Here is a 20444-nt window from a genome sequence, read left to right on the forward strand (position 1 = left end):
TAGACTCTGGCTCTGTCTACTATTTACTGAGCGTCACTAAACTTCTGAGTTGTTTCCTCAGCTGAAAAGAGGAACGAAGAGAAGGGTTAAGTTTTTGTGAAGTTTAACTGAAATAGTGCACGTAAAACACTCAACACTGAGTTTGGCAATCATCACTCAATTATATTTTAGCTGTTATTACTCATACCTTCTCTCCAAAACTCACACATACATACCCTGTATTCTACACTCTCCTTTAATTATACTGCTCTGCCTGGACCTTGCTAGCCCTTCTGTGCAGAATACCCAACTCCATTTCTCTCTTCTACCTGTGGAAATTCTCTCTACCTTCCAAAGAGCATTTCGAGCATCACCTTCTCCATGAAACCTTTTCTGAAGCCGCCCCCATCCCTGGTTTGTTTCTCTTCTGAACCTCGGTTTTACTTTCGTGCTCTCTGAAACTGTGCTGTGCGTTCCCTGCCTTTGACTCATTCTTCATAACCTGACCACAAGATGTTTTAACATCTACGTCACCCAGGGACTGCATGTCACTCATCTTTACATTCTGTGGGAGAGGAGCTTACAAAGATTGGGAGCGCTAATTGTTGAGCCATATTGAATACCCTTCATTAATCTGCATTAACAGGAAAAAGTTTTCGGGGTGAACACGGTTACGTATTCCCATAGGAGCCTTCCTCCTTTCCTCTTCACTGGAATCACTTGGGGTTATGTTTCAGAACATTTTAGCTATCCTTTCCTTCTGAGGTCTCTTTAGCATTTTGTCTTTGCCATGAGAGGGTCATTTCTTTCTTCTGTCTGAACTTGCTGAAATATTTCTAGAGCACATGGGATTTCATCTCCTGGTTCCTGTCATTTTATATCACTGGCTAATGTTTCTTTGATTCTTTTCAGAGATATCTCTTTGTCTTATGTTCTCAGTCTTCTTAAAAATCAAATGATTAGCAAAATAAGTCAAGAGTTTATCCGAAGTTAGCAAAATGAAACTTCCAAGGGGTTTGAACATCGTGTCTTATTCTGTCAACATACTGGGCATCTATTCTAGTGTTCTGGTCTCTGAAGAGAAAGCATCATCTATAATTTCATCATCTATAATTTCAGGATAATATCATAATCCTAATATTATGAATTATAGGATTCATAATATTGATCCTAATGTAACAAACTATCCTAGCAACCCCTCCCAACCCCCCTTACCTAGCAATTCACCTTTAGGGTCTAGATTGCCATAGGTATGCTTCTTTAAGGCAAATGTTCTCTTCTAGAATCATATTTCAGTCATGAGAACCACCCTAACCTACTAAGTGAGACAAATCAGATGATCCTATCTATCTCTAAGTTTTAATGTTTCAAGTTTCCTTTGCTCAGTCCTCAAAGGCTGCACAATGGCGAATAGCTATAGGTATTAGAACCACCATGCTCCCAGGTGTTTTTTATTATGAGTTAGTAAAGGTCTCTTCCTCTGTTACTAGTCTTATCTTTTCTATGCCCATTGTTCTTCATTCAATCAAGTTTTAATGTTTTTCCCTTCCCATCAAATCTCAGTTGAATGTTCCTGATCAGGTTAGCAAACCTCTTGCCAAACACGCTTGTCCGCAAAGATGTCAAGAACCTGCCCCACAAACCAAACTCTGTTTGTCAACACCATCTGCCTCAGTTCCCTGTACACTTTCCCTGTCCTCTTCTGACTCGTGGTCTACCTTCCCTTGAAAGGTAGAAATATCACATATGTCCCTCAAGTACTCCAGTTTTCTATCATGACTAGGATAGAACTAGGGAGATAGCCGAAGTTTCTTTTGACAGTTTAGTATATTTTTGTCCAAACCAATGAACAGGGGTGATAAGTGGTAGATCTGATATTTTGGCAAGTTATCACACGTGCCTGGCTTATTGTTTACCTATATCCATTCTCCCTTTCTTTTCTGTTTTCAAGTTCTAGGAGTATATCCCTAGAAATAATCCCATATTCTACAATAGGACTTACAGTAGAAATAGATTCCTCAGTCATGTTCACCTTCTCCAGCAGGGCAGCCCCCTCCACGCTGCATTTTCACCCATGTGGTCCCAAGAGTCGCTCTAGCACAGGATGACTGATTGGAGAGGGATGAGTCCAGAGGTCAGTGACAATCCCCCGACTCTTGAATGGTCAAATCAGGAATGGGCTGAGTTTCCTCCTCCTTCTGCCATTTAGCCACTTCCACGTATTTTTCCATGTCTCAAGAGGAAGAAGCACATGTGGATAAATGTGGGCTAATAAAGGAAGCTATAGTGCAAAGTCAAGAGCCTAAAGGAGAACAGCCCCCCTGATAAAAAGTCAACTCGATATAGATCTACCTACTATGTGTCCACAGCTGTGCTAACCCCTACGGGATGCAACTAAATGACAGAAGTTTAATCCAAGGAGGAAATCACTCTGATCAAGGCGAGAGATGTACATGAAACAGAACGCACTTCAGGGTGTTGTGGGCGGACACGAGGAAGAGCTCAGTGAAGCTGGAGTCCCGAGGGAAATATTGAAAGAGGTGGCCTGCGGGGAGCCTTAAAGATGTGGGCAGGACTCTCGACTCAGCAGAGAGGAATGTGGAGGGTGGGGAGGGCACTTTATGCAATCAATATTCCTCAAGGCTGACTGCATGTCAGGGTCACCCTGGGGAACTTCTACAAAATACCAAAGTCCCGGGCCCATTCCACCTCCGATGCAGCCAGACACTCGGCCATGGACAGTCTGACAAGCTCCCCGGGTGATTCTGATGGACAGTAAGGGTTAAGAACTGCCCTTGATCTCATGTCCATCCAGAAATTGTAGAAAGGTTTATTCCACAGAACCGTTTTTTTTTTTTTTTAGTATTTAATTTCATGTTAGTATCTAATGCTAGCCCTAGATTTACGTATCTAATTTACATCAAATTAAAATGCAAAGCAGGATGTGACTGAGCCGTTTACAAGGCAAAAAGAGAGAGCACACCTCAAGCACTTTAAGTAACATCTTGTGGTTTGAATCTTATCAGTGGGTGTTGCTATCCTTTCTTTCTTAACTGACAACCGCTAAAGGAAGCAGAGTAGAGTTTTAACAATTGGCAACCACAGACTGCATTTCATTACTTATCTAAAAAGGCTATCAACTGAGTCACTGTGAAATGTGAATGTGAATTTTAAAAAACTTCTCTATCTCCTATAAAAAGTTACTAATCAGTCTTTTCAGAAGTGTAAACATGAAGCCAAGAATGAATAATGCTCCATAAGCGCTAACAGACCACTCTCAAATAACAAGAAACTAAATATCTAATGTATCAGATGTACACACTTAGAGCTTGGTTTTCTGCCTCCCTAAAAATAACCCTAGGACTGAGAATCTAAGCTTAAACAAATTCTCTAAGATGAATTTCCCAAGATACATTTTGGTGTGCCCTTCTAGAATGCAGGGGCAATAATAAACAATGCCTTGTAAGAAGTCCGGAAGAAGTGAGGAATCACTAGTTTATTAAATGTAGGTGGAAAGAAAAAAGGGTACAGGAAGTTTTACTGACTCCTAGGGGAAGGACTGGTGCAAAAAAAAAAAATGAATATACAACATTTTAAAACTATACAAGTTGAGGAAAAAAAACAAGGTGAAATAGAAGGAAAAAGGCAGAGAAAACAGGTTAAAAACAAACTTGTCGTTAATGGTAGACTAGAGCTCAAAAGGCAAGAAAAATGTAAAAGCATCTCTTTACTGCTAATAATACAATGGGGTTTTAGGGTTTTACTTTACCCAGTTGGTATATATAGATCAGAAGCAATTCGAAGATCGTGTCTTATTCTGTTTTTGTTTTTAATTTCCTATGACTGGCATGTGTCAGGTTATCTACTGATATGATGACCTGAGTCCCCTCCCCCTCCTGCTTTTACTAAAATTTATTTAATCTAAGAAATAGGAAAAGAAATATTCTAAAATACCCATTTATCAAACTTAAAAATTTTGTAGAAAAATGGATCCTAATTGTTTAAGAGTTTGCATCAAATGAGAATGTTACAAAAGAGTAAGAAGTAACAGAAATTACAAATGAAAGAACCGAAGTCAAAATGGGAGGTGTAAATAATGTTTTCAAAAGTCTCACTGGATTCCATCAAATTAATTTTAAAGATAGTTTTCAGCAACCAGGGCCCTGATCTTCACTCTGAATTTCCATCCATTGTGCATTCCTTGTAAACATCAGTTGACTCCAGGAGTTTGGCATATTGAAGGTGTTTCGATTCGCCATTTTGTATTTAGGTAGCATCTTTCATCAGAGGCCCCAGTGCTCTGCCAATGGCAACTCCCCACCCTTAAACACAAAGGCAGAGTAGCCCCAGCAGAGCGATGACAATATCTCCTGAAAATGAGAAGTGCCTCTATTTCCAGACCCCACCAGACCTCAAGGCTTATTTACGGCTTGGAGAGAGCTGATGCCAACTCTGATTTATCATGACCAGGTGTGGTAGTTTTCAAAGATGACAAGACCAATATACGTCTCATTACCAAGCAACATTGATACTTCTCCATTGATTGGTGGGATCTCTGCTCCCTTCCCCTGAGCCTGAGTGGGCTTGTGATTATGGCCAAAGCGATGCTGTGTGACTTCCGAGGCTCTGTTAGAAACGGTAATACGGCTTCCACTCGATGCTCTCTCTCTCTCTCAGGATGCTCTCCCTTCAACTTAGCCCAAACTAGCAATGTGTAGAGAACACATGGAGGAGCCCACTTGGAAAAGAATCGAGACCCGCTCAGCTCCCAGACATACGAGCACTGATACCCGCTCTGCCAGCCTTCTGAATGGAAGAGTCCAGCTCTTCCCACTGGGTCCTGCCCAAATGGCAGATATGAGAGCTAAATAAATGTCATTGTCTTAATCCACCAAGTTTAGGGGCTGTTTGCTACACAGTATTACATAACTACAACGCTAGGCAGGAACCCTTGGCTGAACTCAGGCTAGTCAGGTAGGAGAATAAGAACACAGGGTCGAAAAGACTCAGTTCAATCAGCAGTAAGGCCCCTTTCTCCTGACCTTCAGGCCGGCAGGCTCCTCCTTACCACAGTGTCCCATTCCTGTCATGTTGGGTTGACTTGGAAAAGGGCTCTTTGGTCAACAAACCCAGACCACCCTTAGAAAGTCACTTATGTGAAGCACATAGTGGAGTGAATGGACTGATTAGCTGATCAAGGTGGGTGTGTGTCTGCTAGTGACAGAGAGACCACAAATGGGACATTGGAAATCTAAAACTGGGCACAAAGATGAAAAGATAAACAAACCCCTAAGGAAAATAAACCCCGAGAACCCTTTAAACATGCCTTTTTGCGAACCTCAAAATTTCTTATTTCTCATTTAGCATTTATCTTCTATAGCTTAAGTGGTAGTTGGGAGTGAGTTCTCAACAGGCTACTGAGCCACAAAGAAATTCTCTAAGGTCATAAGATCAGCCATTGGGGATACAACTAGGACAGAACCCAGGGCTGGACTCTGCATCAAGAACACACATCCAGAAGGGGAAGAGGGAATAGGAGTAAAAGTCCTAAGTGGATACATTTAAATATATTGCTGAAGAGCAGTTTTATTAGTAAAGAGTCGAAATCTCCAGAACCCCCAAGTCTCAGTCAATCCTTTGGTAAGAACAGTGACTAACTCTTGGGCGTTGGCCACAGAGCTTGTTTAGTTGATCCTAGTCTGGACCACACATAGGATTCCCTGAGGGAGATCTGTGCCCCGAAACCACAGGATTCGGGCACATTAATATAGAGACCGCTGCTTTATCAAGTGAGTGAGGGCAGAAGAAAGACTGAAAGCAGAAGGAAGAAGGGAAAAAAAGACAGGAGACCAACTCATTAGGGCTGTAACGAACCCGGAATGATTATGAAATAAAAGATCAGAATCCAGGGCAGAGCTATTCAATAGAACCTTAGATGCCATCTGATACTGTAGCCTCTAGCTACATGTGGCTATGGAGCTCTTGAAATGTGGCCAGTGCAACTAAGAAACTGATTTAAATTTGATTCAACTTTAAATCATTTAAATCTACATAGCCACACGTGGCCAGTAGCTACCATATCGGACAGCATGGCTTTAGACTGCACCACTCTAAAGTGAGAGCACCTTCGGACATTTCTGCCTCCCGAAATCTCCCAGGTGTGCTCTCACTAACCGAGTCCAAACAAGTCCATGGCTGACGTCCGGCTGTGTCACCGTAAGGTACGACGTCCAAAACCTAAATGCATTAAGTCGTTTGGGAAATTTTCTTTTCCATCCCCTCCACTGTTTGGAGAGAAGGAATTAAAGGGTGAAACAGGCTCCTCGTTTTTGACATGAGGCCAGCAGAGATTTTTAGTATGAAGCCCAATTTCAACACAGTGGTAGTTCCAACTATATGAGAACAGAGATGAGCTTCCCTAAAAGGATCAGACCCTATGACTCATACAGCCACAGTCAAAAACCATTAAGATGCTGCAAAAAGATGTGTGAAGTCCATGTATCATTTAGGAATGGTTCATAACAGCTACTTGGTTTTAAGAAAATAGTCCCTGACGTGAAACAAAGATCATATTTTGGAACAATAAAAAAATATATATATATTATCAGTTCAATTATCAGATGCTAATTTTTTTGGTAGATGTAAATATTTACCACTTTCTACCATCTTCAGATGGCAACAAAAACCACCCTCGGCCAGCCAGATGCCTTTTCACAGAGAGTGGGGAAGGCTGGGGAGAAGCTTTTTAAGAGGATTCTAGCACAATTTACAAAGTCTTAAAAGCAGCTCAGCAAAGCTGTCCAGTAGCTATCATTTGGCCTGCAGGCAAGCTGCAAATTTGGTGAGGAAATGAGAAATTCACCAAGAAAAGAGCCAATTTCCCAACATTCAAGTGTTTCTATAATCTGATATCCAATTTACCAACTCCAACTTATTTCCCCCACGGCTCAATATAATTCCACCATTTCAGGCAAACAGATAATTCTTAAATAAAAGTTCCCCATCTGAGACAGGCATTCTCATAGATTTGCTATTAGAGTAAAAACTGGTATAGCCTCTTTAGAAGACAATGGCAATAGAAAAGTTATTTTTCAAAATTAAGGGAAATAAGCAACATTTCCCAAAGATAAAACAACTCAGGAAATATGGCGTCCAGAAGCCCTGCTAAAAAAACCTTGATGACTAATGACGAAGCCCATCAAACAGTAAATTATCAAGAATGGCAAAGCCATAGAAAAGACGGATGGTTAAAAGTGTCTTGATTAGGATGAACTATGTGGGGGAATAACCAAGGGGAATTATAACCGAGTGTTAAAGTATAAACCCTAACAAAATAAAAATAAAACAAGCACAAAACATCTGAAATCAGGGCAGGGACACGGAGTAAAGTGTTAGATTGTTTATGATGTTAAGCATGCCCAACCCATTCTGACTCCGAAATATCTCTTTTCTGAACTAAGAAAACTAATCCACTTAGCATAGGAATTGCCTTTCAAAAGTCTAACCACTTTTTTCCTTTTGTTAATCTCAAGTAAGATCCAATAGAATATTTTACTTTTAAAACTATGCCCAGTTTCAGCTCAGTCATGCAATTATTTCTGCCCATCATTTATCTATTCATCCCTCAATTCATCTCTCTCATTATGCGTGCACAGGCAAGCCTGAAATAAATGTTAACATTGGTTATTTTCCGGTGGAGATTTGGGGGTAATATTTTAATTTCCCCTTTAAATTGTTTTTGTTTTACTTGATTTTTTTTTAAAAAAATAAGGAACACATATCACTGAAAGAAAAAGAAGACAGTCATTACTTGTCTGACCTCTACGGTTCATTTTCCTGATTTCCCCATCACTCACCGGTCTCAGGGCCTGACTCAAACACCTCCAGCAGTTCTCATTCTCTGGTTGGGTCTCAGCTGTTGGAGAATCGTTATGCTCCAAGATGAGTATGAGAATCTGCCTATGTCACGCCCCCCACAGTCATCAAGCAGGGGAAGGCCGAAACCTCCCAAGAATGCAGATAAGAAAATCAGTGGGGTTTGCGTCTTTTAACGAGAGGCATGAATGGAAACCATCAACACTGGGAATCCCATTTCTGCAGCTGTTACACCACCATGGTGACACGCCAACACGCTCAAAGCAGATTTCCTGGAAGTGAAGGCTATGCCGCTAAGACCTCTTTCTATACTACTTACTCCCCCACTTCCTTCCTTCCCTCTTCCTCCAACGCCCTCTCCCTCCCTTTTAAAGAAAGTTAAATAAACAAACCCTGTTAGATGACTTGGAAGAGAGAAGGAAGAGTTTCTGGGTTGAGGGAGGGAAGATAGATAGAAGAGCCTATATCCCTATGTGTTACTGGATACAGTCTGCTCTACCGCAGAACTCGGAGAATGCACTCCAGTCATAACATGTTAGCTGTGCACGTTTTGTCTATTCCATAGCAGAAGTTGGTGGTCTCATTTTGGATGGGTCCTCATTCTCCTGCTCTTCCTGTCCTCCATCTTAAGGTGTATGTATCAGAGCGAAAGCTGAAGAAATCAAGTTTTACGAGTTCAAAAGCTCAGGGATTATGAGGCACCATATAGATTAACCTATGCAAGTAACACATTGAAAAAATGCATTCGATCCTGGAAGGTGGGGTATTTTATAAGTTTACATATACATATACACAGTGTTTCGGGAGTTTGATTTTAACTCCTAATTTAAGCTCTTACTTTTTGACAATTCTCTTAGTAAAACAACAGACACAGCTTCTGTGTGATGTACCAGCAGGCATGACCCTTCCTAGAAAGAGCAACTCAAAAAACACTAATCAGACTTCGTGTCATAAAAATAAGGGTGTCATCCTGGACCATAATTATTCAAAATGCACTCTGCTAAATACCAGTCTCACAGGGCTCTTGGTGGGGTGGGGAATAAGTCCCCACTGACCAGGCACCTTGGGGAGTGCTGCTCCTTCACTGCCTCTCGAAGACACACAGTGATACATATTAACACATTAACAGCCCTTAGAGGCCCTGCAGTTAAAACAAGCAAACAACAACACAAGCCAGATCTGTTAACTTAATAGAACTCACTCCAAACCTGTGTGACCAGGGAATTTATTATTTGAGGTGACACTTACCAACGTTCCTTCAGCCTGATGATCCCGTCTAACTTTAACACTCAATTATAGCTATGAGTCCACGAAATGCTCCGAACTCTTACCTTTAAAGATTGGTCTGTTTGTCATGGAGATAACAGCTTAACATGCACAGGCACCATTTCTTGGCTATGAATCAGGCTCACAACAGCCAGTAATAACACTTGGATATTCTTTGCTTGTAGTTTCATGTCTAGACTTGAGGGGTGTGGAAAGTCATGAGAAACCATGACTATCCCGTAAAAACCTTAAGCCATGTTCAGAGACTTGGAACACGCTTCTCTGTTGGACCCAATCTTCTCTAAGACCCTTGCTCGGTCTCTCCTCACATATCTTTCCTCAAACTCAACTTCCCCACTCCCCTTGCCCCTTGCTTTCTAAGGATCACTACTCGAATTCTATCTTTTCTATTTTGGTCTGAAATTACCCCGAAGAGGGAACATCTGAATGGGAAGTACAATGTCACATGGAGGAAAGAAGACCCACTCCAGGAGTCACACTCTGAGTTAACTGGACAAACTGCTCAAAAAAATCTTGTGGAAAATGTCTCAGATATTAAATACTCGTGTAACTTAAAAACATACCTCTAAGAAGTCCGCACTGTAGTTACCAAGCAGAAAGAAAGTGGGATCAACAAAATATTTACTTAACAAATGTTTATGGATCACTTACTATTGGTCAGGCACATTTCTAGACACTGGAAATTGAACGAAGTCTGAAACACCGTACTGCAAACAATACCACAGAATAGACTGTGGTATTGATAAAATTCAGCAATACTGAGCCACATGATGACTTTGGGGAAAACAGTTTCTAAAAGGAAGACAGATGACTTAAAGGAAGAAAACGTTTCTGCATCGATGAGAAGAGCTTGAGAAAGGCAGCAGATATTTATTTTGTATCTATCATTTCCCAGATGCTTTCGTATGTGTTACATTTTTTAATTCTCAGAATTATCCTTTGACTTAGGTTTCAAGCTTCATTTTATAGTTAAGAAACTGAGACAGACAGAGCTAGTGGTCAAACTTTTATAATACTCCTGATTCCAAATCCACACCTTTCTACACAAGAATAGTAAGGTTAGACCTGAAACCGAATTCATGGCCAGTTCAAAGTAACACTTCTAATATGATTTTATAACGGGAGAGAAAAGTATCTCAAAGAATGTGAGGTAGAAGAGTGAATATCAACATCACGTTGAAAAGTAATCTTCACAAATTTGTAGGACTCGTACTTCACAATTTCCAAACATATCACAAAGCTACAGGACAGTGTGTCCTGGCATAAAGATAGACATATAGACAAATGGAACAGAATTGAGAATGAAGAAATTAAACTCTTACATTTATGGACAATTCATTTTGGACAAAGGTACCAAGACAATTCAATAAACGGTGCTAAGAAAAGTGTATTATTCACATGCAAAAAGATGAAATTGAACCTCTATTTCATACCACATGCAAAAGTTCACTCAAAACGGTCTAAAGGTGTATATAGAAGAGCTAAATCTATAAAACTCTTGAAAGAAAATATAGGGGTAAATTTTCCTAACCTTAGATTAGGTCATTGTCTCTTAGATATGACACCTAAAGCAAAAGCAATAAAAGAAAAAAAAGTAAGTTGGACTTCATCGAAATTAAAAATTTTTAGGCTTCAAAGGTTAACATCAAGAGAATAAAAAGACAAGACAGGAAAGTTTTGAGAACTCCACCATGACTGTTTTAAAATATCACACTCAATTGAAAACAAATGAGCAAAATAATATCAAAGTGGGAGCCTGTAATTTCTTATCGGTCCCCATAAAGCCTTCTGAATTCATATGCTCTACTGCAGAGGTCCCCAAATCCCAGGCTGCAGACCACTACTGGTCCTTGGCCTGTTAGAAACCGGGCCACATAGCAGGCGAGTGGCGGGCGAGAAGCAAAACTTCATCTATATTTGCAGCAGCTCCCCAGCGCTAGCATCACCGCCTCAGCTCCACCTCAGATCATCAGGCATTAGATTCTGCACCTGTCCCTGGTGCCAAAAAGGTTGCAGACCGCTGCTCTAGTGAACTCATGGAAAGGAAAGAATGAAATATCAAAAGTCAAAGGTCAAAGGCAACTTCAACACATGGAAACACCAATACAAATTATGACAAGACTTGTCCACCATGGCTGCCACATTAGTCATCCCAGAACTCACAAATAGATCATGGAGAGATTGCTGGCAGTATCACAAATAGATCATGGAGAGATTGCTGGCAGTATTACCAGAAATGAAACATGGTGTCCTCCAGTTATTGAAGGCTTTCTCTTCTATTCTGGCAGTACCAGCTTAGATCACTGAGGGCATATTTATAAGCAATCAGGGATCTAATTAAAGCCCTTACAGAAAGACTAAAAGCCAAACCTGTATGTGATGTTAAAATGACCTTTAAGCTCCAAAACAGTTGGTTGATCTTTGCTCTATATGCTTGCTTTACATTTAGCAAAGACTCAGGCTCTACCCAAAAAAAAAAAAAAAAGTTGCTACAACTCTAATTCTCAGAAATACCACCATGTAGGTTAAAATAGATACACACATGTATGCAATATTCACACAAGCCAACCCATCACTAGTCAAAAGAACAACCCAAGCTAATGAAAAGCCTAAACTCCATTGTCTGCAGCCAGATGAGCAAGATAAATAGAGCAAGTACAAATAATCTCAACTTTTGAGGTTATGTTTTAAAAAGTTATCATAAATCAGCTTTTTGAAACTCAAAACACATTTTGTTTTTCATAGAAATCTGTTAGCTTGTGGTCACATACTTAGGGGACCTCAAAGAGATCTATCTATGCAATGCACCTGAAGCAGAGAGCTGATGGCACTTTTTATAAGGGAAAATTGCAAGCTTAACTCCAGAACGCAGCACAGAGTAGCAGCACCCCAGCTTACAGCATCAGGAAATAGGGTGCACACACTCTCTGGCCCCATCATTCCCCAGTATCCTAAACCGGTGGGCAAATACAGGCCACGATCCACGGTGGGAATTTCACCCCACTCCCATTCAGACATACAAATCCTTCACAAGGACTCTATAAGGCTGGGCGCGTCTGTGGCTTTTTGTTACTCTCCCCAAATTCTAATTTCGGTAAATGACTGCTTACCTGGAAATGAAAGCAAACAAAAGAGTTCACATTATGGGATTTTTTAAAAAAACTTTTTGTTAAAGTTCATACAGAAAGCCCAACTGCTGGATATTTAAAAATAATATACGTTTCGTAGTGAAGATACATGAAAAGTCATGACTTTCAGCAACTTCTAAATGTTTCTTATGGTCAGTACAAATTGTTTCTTATCACCATTATGATGTCTTCCCCACAGCATGGAGGCTGTACAAGGTAGGCACCTTGAAGACATCTGGGCAACCTCTGACCCTTTAACACCATCAGTATTGTGGATAATTCATTTTTCAAATGCCCTAGAATAACTCACATAAACTGTGATAGGGACTAATGTTATCAGCCTGGCCTCAGAAAAGGTATCATTGAGGTAGAAATATAAAATTGATGGTCAAAAAATATTAATAATAACTATCTGTAAATGTCAAGTGTCTGGACTGTGTTTTGAAGGGTCCCCACAGAATGAGGTAGACTGGATGTTAGAAATGCCGGTCTGCCCTCACCACTATGTGACCAGGAGCAATTTGCCTCTTTGTGCCTTGATTTCCCCAACCAGGAAACTATTCTCACCCAGGAAACTGTGTGGCTGAGTGACCAGGCTAGGAGGGATATTACGTTTTCAGTGGATAACTTGGAGCCTTCAGAATGTGGTTTCACAAATAAATATTACTCACTGAACAAAAAGAGATAGAACGTATTATGTGATTCATCACTATCATAAACCCCAAAATGAGAGTTGGGAAGTTTGTGGTAACATGACCCCCTTTAGTCCTCTCCCACCCTCTCCTCATCCCCTCTCCTGACACTGAGCTGCCAGCTCAGCCCCTGTCCTCAGTCTAACCTCATTCTAGCCTGACCACCTGGTTCTGATTCACAGACTTGCTGTCAACCTGGCTATTTGTGCTTAATCCCTCCGCCCTGCTTCAGGTTTTCAGGTCAAGGAACTGTGTCCCCACCCACTCCCATCCCCTAAGATCTGCCACACTCACTGACCGGGAGCTTCTTGGAGAAAAGTCATAGATCATCCTCCTTAAGGAAAACCACAGGCTTACTTTTGAATACCAAGTAAGAGAATTACCTTAGGGTCAATACAGAGAGGAGAAAAATAAAATAAAAGGCATGCTTGAGCTACAGTATTAGGAGCAGAAAAAAAAGAGAAAGAAAAAGCAAACACGTAAGTATGACCATCAGAGTCTCTGCAGTATTATAGCTCTCTCTCCCTGCACACATGCAGTAGCAGAAATGGGACCAATTAAGCAATTCTTTTTCACCTTTAGGGACAGCAAATCTAAGCCCAGAAGACAGTTTCCATCAATTATGACAGATTATCTTTCAAGAGAGAGTCTTTGCTATTAACCTCAGTTCTTTCTTTAATAAACCTGCTGAAGAACACAACGCACGCTCGCTGAACTGTCTCCACAGAGTGGAACTTGTTAGGACGGGGGTTCAGGACTACACCCGGTCTCATCATAGGCACCTGTAAGAGGGGCTCCTTTCCTCGGCACCCTTCTCTTGGAGAAGCAGCCTCTCCCTGTCCCCCTTTCTTCCCCTCTCCTCCCCTCCCCTGGTTACTTGGGTGACCCAAACCAAGGGCAGCATTTCACTGACCAAGGGGAGCCAACTGGATGCACTTCATTCAGAATTCAGAAGGTAGGCTCAGGGATGGCGGCAGACTCTGATGACCACACGACTCAGTTATTTTTAGCCATGTGCGGGGAAAGCAGAGATAAAAGAATGGGGAGGCAGGGCGGGCAGACAGAGAGGGACTGAAAGACAAGACAATGAGAAACAGACCACAGGCACAGAGAAATTCAGAGTGAGAAATACAGACAGATAGACATTCAATACACACACGCAGTGAGACAGAGCCAGAGGCGAAGTATCAGACACACAAAGAGAAACAAATCAGACGGAGAGGCCGAGGCGGGTGGGCAACCTAGTGGGGGTGAAGGGAAGACTTGGTTCGTTTCTGCTGTGTTGGGGACCCTGCCAAGCTCCCGCTGTGCTTCTTGTTTCCCGCCTGGAACCCTGCGAGCTACCTCTGCATCAGTCAGGATCCCCCTCCTTTACCTGACCCGGTGTTAGATACTATTTTCCATGTATAAAATCAGAAAAGTAATTTTAAATATCAATACCCAATGAGAGGAAGAACTTGCAAATTTTGACACATATTGCTGACAGCAGTCTAAATAAACAAAAATATTTGGGAAACTATTTTGAAATTGTTATCAAAATGTTATAAAATAGTCTTACCCTCTTACTAAATATTGGTAATAGGGGAAAAGTAAATGCAACCTTAATGCCCAAAAGGAGAGGAGAGGTTAAGCAAATTATGTCTAGAACATATTAGTTCATGCCATGAATGGTAGTGCTTCTAAAAATATTCATGAAGAAGATAACATGCAAATTGTTCATCTTAAAAGAAAAACACGAAATGTAAAAGTATGTAGAATTATGTAAAAATGTATTTTTGAAAATAAAGGTCACGGGAAACCCCCAAAGAGACGATGAAGATCTAATCAATGGGGATTTTCCCCTCTTCCTATTAATTTCCTGTATATTTAACATTTTTATAATGAGAATATATTCAAGACGATATAGTTAATCACTTAAAACAAAATGAGAGGTGGGAAAAGTCGTGAGACTATTCCTCTTCCACCTGTGTACTTATTTTTCTCAAGTTGTGGCTTTCCCATGACGATGGTCCCCAGGATGGACTCCTACATAGAATTACTGACAGGAAGAATCAAGGTCATCCAGTTAAGCTTCGTCCCAATGATGTCATGCTGATGTTTATTTACTAAACATTTCCTCGATGCCTGTCCACTTTATATCAGGCTAAGTGTGGATACTCTGCTAGGCAGTTTATTACTTTCTGAGGCAGCCGATTCCATTTTCAATGCTTTGGTGATGTCGGTGATCTCCAGTTTAATTGGCTGTCCTGAGGCTGTGAGTGTCTCACCAGCCTGAGGGTAGACAGAAGGCTGTTTGTGTCCAACGAGACCCCCTTTCTCCTGGGATATTTAGATCTATTATTGCGCTTCTCAGGGTTCCACCCAGGAATCAGATTTGTCCTGCTCAGGTTGTTTGTTTTCCTTTCTTTAGGGATGATGCAAATCAGCTACATGGAGCTGTCATTAGGCTCTTCTTTTCCATGTCTCTTTTATGTGCACACACACGTACATGCAAAGGGGACACGAGCGGAAGCATAGCAACTCATCGTTTCTAGATATGTCTTTGGGTCTTTATAACAGAAGAGCCCAGTAGACCTGTACATATAATTAACATTCAAAAAAATGTTATTAAAGATTACTACATGGCATGAGCACAGAATCTGGTGTTTGAAATACCACTTATACCAACCAACACAGGAGCCAAGAGCTGAAACAGAAATTCCCCCGGTAGGCTTTCCGCTGACCTCACCTCTGTTAGCCCTTTCAGCATAAACCCCAGAAGCATATGGAGACAGAGGGTGGTGCAGTCGCTGTACTTATCTGACTTTCTTATTTGTCATCTGGGCCTTGGGACACTGGGAAGGATGCCCACCCGTAGTACTATGTGGCCAGATATCTTTTCAAGAATAGCAGAACTATCCCTATTCTGTGCTGTCTGGAAAATTACCACTTGGCTCTTGCCCATGGGAACATAGGCTATCACCCATGGGAACATAACATTCTAACAATAAGCTTTCTGCTTCTGTACCCTCGCTTGCACAACTGACTTGTGGGTTGACAGGTAGTGAAGAGGAGAAAAATAGACCTTTGTGTTTAAGACAGAATGAGGAATGGGGTTTAGGGCTTAAAAACTCCGTACCTCTACATTTCGGGGCTGCTTAATTTGGGGTCTGCGTACCCCTGGCAGACCTGGCTGGCTGAATAAAGAGTGTGTTTCCTATGACTCACTGGTTTCTGATGGTCCGTGTGTCTATCGGGGGCTACAACAATTCCAGCACAAATACTCCAAGACCCAACAGTTTCCACACCTCTCCTTGCTAGGTCTCCTAGTAATAAACACTTCCTTTCTTCCAAGTGGCCACTCAGCCATTTCTTGGCTTGAAACAAGAAGTGCTGAAATATCTCAGATGAGTTCTACAAGGACGGCTTTGCTTCCAAGTTAAATTCCAGAGGAAGATATCCTTTCTTGTAAGAGCATTCTCTAGCTTCTCAGGGCTGAAAATGCACTCAGCGGTTCCTATTCACATGGGACATTTCACTGCCCTTCTCTCTTGCTGTGTGTAGCAAGCAGCATCACAGAGTTCTTTAGAGAGGAGAAAAGCAGTGAAGTGGGTTCCACTAGCCGTGGGTTTAAATCAGGCTTTTTCCTTTACACTTTAATGTGGGTACGGTTCAGAGAGCTGGCTGGCTTGACATATCCAACTCCACAGCCATTATTCTATCCATATTTGTGACGTGGAAAAGGTTGCATAGAATAGCTGTTTTGGTGTCCATGGATCATTTTTAAGATACAATGACACACCTGGAATAAGACAGTTAAAAAGCGTATTCCATTACATTAAAATGATCTTTAAATATCTATAGAGTGAAATCAGATCAGCCTTCGGGTTTGCACTGGTGTGATGAAGAGGCAGGCATAACTACTAATGGGCTCCTATCACAGGATGCAGTGGTAACTGGAACAGATTATTTCTTTATGTCCAGAGAACAACTACCTCCTGTCTAGAGAACAATTACCTCCTCGGCGTCCTGAATTGAGGAAAGTGACAGTGACCTGTTTGCAGCTACAAGAAGCTGCAAAAAGATGTTTACCAGATGAACACAGGTTCATAAAAAGCTCTCCAGTGTGCAGTTTGAACGTGTCAGATCATGTCATGCCCCTGTTCAAATTTCTTCAGTGAATACTCCTTACCTACAAATAATAGATAATCTGGCTACAAATCAGAATCATCCGTGGACATTTGAAAGAAAAATACATGCTCAGGGCCTCATCCTGAAAATTCTAATTCAACAGTCCTGGGGTCTAGATATGAACATTTTTTAAAAGGTAACACGTGACGCAAGCCTCAATTCCCATAACTACTCACGTCACATTTCACCTTCCAGCAACACCAGTCCACGTGTAGTTTCCCACAAACTGTCTCTGAGCCTTTGCAGCTGCCACCCCGTTTCCCATTGGGAACTTGGCTGAGTAGCAGCCACCCAGGTTGCAGCTCAGATGAGTCTTTCTATCCATTCCTGCCTAACACTCCCGGATACACAAAAGAGACAGAGGAAGGAATCTTAAACATACCACTACAGAAAATCATCAAATCACAAACAGAGTAAGAGAAGAAGAAAGGAACAGAGAAATTACAAAACAGCCAGAAAACAATGAACAAAATGGCAATAAGTACATACCTATAAATAACTACTTTAAATGTAAAAGGACAAATTTCCCAATCAAAAGGCATAGAGTGGCTGAATGGAAAAAAAAAAAAAAAGACCATCTATACTCACTTTAGATGTAAGGACACACACTGACTGAAAGTGAAGGAATGAGAAGAGATTTTCAATGCACATGGAAACCAGAAGAAAGCTAGGGTAGCTACGCTTACATCAGGCAAAACAGACTTTCCGACAAAGACTGAAAGAAGTGACACAGAAGGTCACTGTACAATGATAAAGGGGTCAATCCAATGAGAGGGTATAACATTTATAAACATTGCATAGCCAATCATCAGTGGCTAGATCATCCAGACAGAAAATCAATAAAGAAACATTGGCTTTAGACTCCACACTAGACCAGATGGACTTCACATTGGCCTTAGACTCCACACTAGACCAGATGGACTTGACATTCTCAGGCTGGCACAGAGCAGGCTGCCCTTGCACATACCTCATTCTAGGGACTGTATTTATTACAATAAAATATTTGTTTGCATGCCTGTCTCCTTAGTGAATTATAAGCTCCTGGAAGACAGACACTATTCTTTTTTCATCTTTATATCCTGCTGTCTAGCAAAATAGCTGTCATGACAGGTACTCAATAAATATTCAATAAATGAACTAATAAATGAACCCAACGTGCAAGTAGCGCAGCTGAAACTATAACAAAGAATAATGGTGGCATCATTTTGTTTTAGTTGAGCAAAAGCAAATTTGAAATGAATATAATCACTAATTTTATTCAATTAGATGCTCCGTGAGGTGCCTCAGGTTCTAAAAGCTACTTAATAATCCTTCAGCTCACAAAAAGAAAGCTCTTGGCAATCTTTAACTCCGAAGCAATGCTAATTTCACTTTATGTCCAGAATTCATTTTAAGGGAACTCATGACTTCAGTGTCTAGTTTTAGACATTGCAGGAATAAGTAAGTGTCTGAAAGAAGCTGGCTGAGGAGCCGGCAAGACAAAGATGTGTACGCAGTTTAGAGTTTTCTGAATAACATTTTGCTAAGCTACAGGCTTGCAGGACTTAAAATATGACTCAGGACACCAACTGTGATGCCAACGTTTTTATTCTTAGATTTTTTTATACAGAGAATATGGCTGTAAATTCAACCTACTCAGTCTACAAATCCTCTAAACTTCCTCCTAGAGAACAGAAAGCACTTGGCATTTCTCCAGGTATCATTTTATCGGCATATATATTTGTGATGTTAAATTTTTGGTAACTAAAGAAGAATTAATAACTGAAGCTCTAAATAGATCTCATGATTACTGCTTAAGTTGGCAAAACATCCTCAATCCCAGAAGAAACTTGCTCATGGAAATGTGCATGGGCCGATTGTTCAGTTTTTTTCACAATGGTACACTTGCTTGTCATTATGTCTGTGTTCTCAGACAAGTGGCAAGGGGACAATAAATAACTGAAGGACCGCAGTTTTGAGAGGGAAAATGAGATGATAGAAAATTCAATGACCTGGTAAAAATATTTTATGCTTTATACCAACTGCGCTTTGCTGTTCAGCATCTTAACTTCTCATTATCCTATTTCTTTTTTTAAAAAAATCAACTTTATTAACGTACAATTTATATACAATAAAATGTACCCCTTCTAAATGCACAGGTTGATGAGTTTGGACAAATGTATCTGCCTCTGTAAGCATCACCTCAAGCAGCATATACTTTTCCCTCACCCCAAAAGTTTCCTCATGCCCTTTTGCAGTCAACTCCCACACTCATCCCTCTGGTTTCTATCATATTGACTAGTTTTGTCTGTTCTAGGACTTCTTATAAATGGAATCATGCAGAATATGCTCTTTTTGTGCCTGCTTCTTTCCATCAACATAATATTTTTGAGTTCCAGCCCCAGAGGTGCTAGTATCAGCTGTCCCTTTTCATTGCTGAGTAGCATTCCATTGTATAAATATACCACATTTATCTGTTCACCAGTTGGTGAACATATGAGCTGTTTCCAGCTTTTAGTTGCTATGATAAAGCTGCTATAGACATTCATACATAGGCCTTTCTCTCAGGTAAATGCATAAGAGCAGAACTATTAGGCCACAGGGCAAGTGTGTTTAACATTAGAAACTGCCAAACTGCTCTCACAGTGGTTTCTGCATTTGTATACTTTCACCAGCCATGCCTGGCAGCTCCAGTGGCTTCATATCCTAGGCAACACTTGGTGTCATCAGTCTTTTAAATTTTAGCCTTGCTGGTGAACGTAGGTATACCTCATTGTGGTTTAATTTACAAGGTAAGAAATATGTTTCCTTCAATATTCAGCCTGTTCCTTTTTCTACAGAACATGGGCAATGTGGTATAATGAAACACCACGGAGTTGAGGTCTGGAGCCTTGAATTCTATTACCAACTGTGTCACTAAAAGGTTGCATAATACTCTAAAGACCATCGTTTTTTTTCTCTTACCTATAAAATAAGATTGAGTCAGGCCAAAAGTGACTTAAATCCTTGATCTGAATAAAAATGAACATAAGTGAGTTTTATCAAAAACATCATCTTCCTTTTATAATAGCTAAGCATTATTTTTGCATAATGTCCCTTGGTTTTCAAAGAAAATTTGTACACACTCTATTTAATGCCCAAGGCATAATTCTCTCCAAAACATCACACATTTAAAAAAAAAAAAGTTACAAGAATCTATCGTTCGAAAGGCATAAATAATCACCTTTGGTCATTTATGTTTTGCTCACTAAGTTTTAAATTGTATGGAGTGAGTCAATCAGCACAGCATTGGACTTCTTTTGCTATTTTGCCTTATGCATCTACGATATATCTT

The 20444-nt window shown here is 40.7% G+C and overlaps 1 protein-coding gene across 6 annotated transcripts in view; it reads right to left on the bottom strand.

Annotated features, from left to right (window-relative positions):
- Positions 1 to 20444, bottom strand: part of OSBPL3 (oxysterol binding protein like 3) — a 153665-nt gene that overhangs the window by 92504 nt on the left and 40717 nt on the right. Inside the window, exon 1 of one of the 6 annotated variants that reach the window (XM_039862567.1) lies at positions 1982 to 2000. The exons of the other annotated variants lie outside the window; for them this stretch is intronic. The gene's annotated coding sequence lies outside the window, so the exon portion shown is untranslated. Of the gene's footprint in view, positions 1 to 1981; positions 2001 to 20444 lie in introns of those variants that run through there. 6 annotated transcript variants of the gene reach the window in all.

Source organism: Pteropus medius, unplaced genomic scaffold, assembly GCF_902729225.1.
Source record: "Pteropus medius unplaced genomic scaffold, Ma_sr-lr_union100, whole genome shotgun sequence".
Classification (NCBI taxonomy): Eukaryota; Metazoa; Chordata; class Mammalia; order Chiroptera; family Pteropodidae; genus Pteropus; species Pteropus medius.